This window comes from Mustela nigripes, chromosome 17 (assembly GCF_022355385.1).
Source record: "Mustela nigripes isolate SB6536 chromosome 17, MUSNIG.SB6536, whole genome shotgun sequence".
NCBI classification, from domain to species: Eukaryota; Metazoa; Chordata; class Mammalia; order Carnivora; family Mustelidae; genus Mustela; species Mustela nigripes.
Window position 1 is genome coordinate 18,178,279 of NC_081573.1, and position 3,061 is coordinate 18,181,339.

Genomic DNA, 3,061 nt, shown 5'->3' on the forward strand with positions numbered 1-3,061 from the left:
CCCCCCCCCAAGCCCACTCAGGGTACGCAGAGCCCTAATGCCCACACACCATGCAGGGTGATGTCCTCCAGGGCAGCCCTAGGTGGAAGGTCACTGGCAAACCCCCAGACCCACCCTCAGATCCCAACCCACAGCCCTGCTGGAGCTCCTGCAGGCTGAGCCTCCTCCTACCCCCACAGCTGCCACAGCCCTCTCCTCTTCTGGGGAGCACCTGCTAACTAGAGGGGGAGATGGGGGTTGGCGTGGGAGAAGCTGGTGGTGAGCAGAGCCCCACACATCTCTGCTTCTCCCCGTCAGCACCACAGACTGGCCCACAGACCCCACATCATTGCTTGGCCCACGCTACTCTCCAGAATTCTGCTTCTGTGGGTTTCCATGCCCTGCCCCTCCCAGGTCCCATGAACATTCCCCCAGCTGCACGCCCCTTCTAGCCCCTCCAGAGCAAGACCACAGAAGGTGCTCAAGTTCATCTGCAGCTCAGCCCACTCTCATCTTTGTTTCCTGGCCAGAGAGCGGCAGGAAGCGCTGCCCAGGAGGGCTCAGCACCATCCCCTGCTACCCTAGGACTGGGAAGGCACCCCTAGCCCACAACCCACTCCCAGAGCCCTCCAAGACCCCACCATCCCAGATACACACACACACACACACACTCCAGAGCCTACAGACAAATACAGGACTTAGGCCTTTTCTGTTTGTGAGCTGGGCCTCCAGTGGGTCTCCAAGGCTGAGAACTCATGAAATCACCTGGCTCTGGGGGCACCCCACTGTGTAGGAAGAGTGGGGAAAGGACACCAGGTTCTGTTGTCCTTAATTCAATCTCCCTCCCTTTCTTTCTCTGCCTCTTGCTCGTTGACTCTCAATCTCTCCCTACCATTCTCTCACTCCGTCATACAATGTCTCTCTCTCTCTCTCTCTCTCTCTCACCAGCTGTCCTGATCAGTCTCTCAGGCTCTCTCTCAAACATGCACTCACTCACGTCTTTCTCAATATCTCAAGGACTCTCTCTCTTTTCTCACACACGCGCGCGCGCGCACACACACGCACACAGAGCAGGGGACCCAGCACTCAAAGGTCTGCTCTAGGCAGGAGGACTGAACCAGGGCCCCAGCACAAAGGCATGCGTGGGAGTACCCCCGGGACACCCCTGCACACACCTGATATGCAGCGTGTACAGCATCAGTGCGAACCCCTACTCTTAGGTCTTTACATCCCACATGTGGCTCCTCCACTGGGTAACTAAGGCTGCCCTTGGCCTTGCAAACCAATGGGTAGTGGGGTCCTGAGTTGAGACCCTAAAGGTCAGAGCAGCATGGAGACAAGAGTGAACGGCCAGACAGATCCCGGCCTGGAGAGCTCACTGTTTAGTGAGGAGACAGACATCAATATGACGCATAAAGTACAGCGGTGGCCAAAGGCACAGTTGGTGCTACCAGGTGCCAACATCTGGGAAGACATCCTAGGGGCAGGTGGGTCTGGCACCCAGGCCTGGATGGTCATGGGTCATCTGCCTAGGTCAGTGTCTGACTCTCATACTGCTCCCTCAGTCTCAACAACCATCAGGTCCACATAACTCCTGAAAACAGACTGGAAGATGCTGCTTTTGGAAAACAAGCTTGGAGAGCAGGGACCCCAAATTCTGGGTTTTCAGTGACGTGTAATGCCTGGAAGCCTGGTTTATTCCTGTGGCCGAGAGCTGAAGGAGTTAACCAGGAAGGAAAGTGTTGAACAGAGAGTGGATCCAAGTAGAGGGGACAGCCTGTGCAAAGGCTCTGTTGTAAGGGACAGTGGCGGTCACAAGTCCTGACTGAGGCAATACAGAGCCCTGGAGCCCACAGTGGTGATCAAGTCCTGACGGAGGCGATACAGAACTCTGGGGCCCAGAGAAAAAGAGCCAAGTATGGCCAGAGATGAGGCCACTGCTCCCTAGGGTCACGCATTCCTTTGCTCCTGACTTGCCACAAAGCACAGCCCATGAACTCAGAGTGGGGCTCCACACTGTAATGACTCAGGCCGGCTGGATAAGGGAAGCCTGGTACCCAGGCTGCAGCGGGAGTGTGAAACGATGGCTACCTCCACAGCACACACAAAGGAAGAGAAACGAGCAGGGCTGAGTTTGCAGCAAGGAGAAACCAAGAGCAAAGCAGCTCTGACATCAGAAACAAAAAAGAGGGCAACCAGAAGAAAGCTTTGCAGTAACTGGGCTGGAAAGCAAGAGTCCAGCTCAAGAGTCAGAGAAAGCTAGAAACAGCTTTCCCATTCCTGAAATGTACTCTCTCTTGCCCCGTTGAGATCACCGCCTCCAAGAAGGCATCCCATCTTGTCGAAGTCCCTTCTCAGAAAACACCCACTTCCCCATCCCAGGACAACCTCTGCAGTTGAAATAAATACTTGGTTAATGCCAAACTACCCGCGTATTTGCCGCCTCCGCCCACCAGGGGGCCCCCCAGCTTCAGGCCTCAGCCCAGCTGGCCCCCAGGGGCCGCCGCTTCCTCTCCAAAGAATCCCAAAAGGTAATCCGAAGCAAAGGCAACGTTCTGATTCCTACAGCCTTGCTTTCAGGGCTGTGACCCTACAAGCAAAGAGACCGTATATAATAGGAGAGGCCAAGAGCAGTAGCCAGGAGCAGGTCGTTTCGGGTCTCACCCGAACCTCACTGGCATTTCAGGCACAAATGGACTTAAGTCAAAATATCCCACTGATGGTTTATCATGCCTCGGGGTCTCTTGCCGCAGGGAAGAGACCCACGGGTGCAAATCCAACATAAGTCACCGCCGAGAGGTCCCAGCTTCCCAGTGCTGATGTGTCTTTCAGAGAAAGAAAATCAATCGGCATTTTCCCAAATCACATTTCATTAGGTCATTGCTCTTCAGACACGGACACAGAAAAAACCCCACATTATTCCGAATTCTGAAAAGCAAAAAAATATTTTGAGATTTTAGAGGGATTTATACAAAAATAGTTAAAATACGACGTTTTTACCGCCTGCAACCTAGCTGTGTGATCTCCAAATAGGACACTTGTGTGTTACTTGTCATTTTTCTAAGAAATAACAACCGTGGGC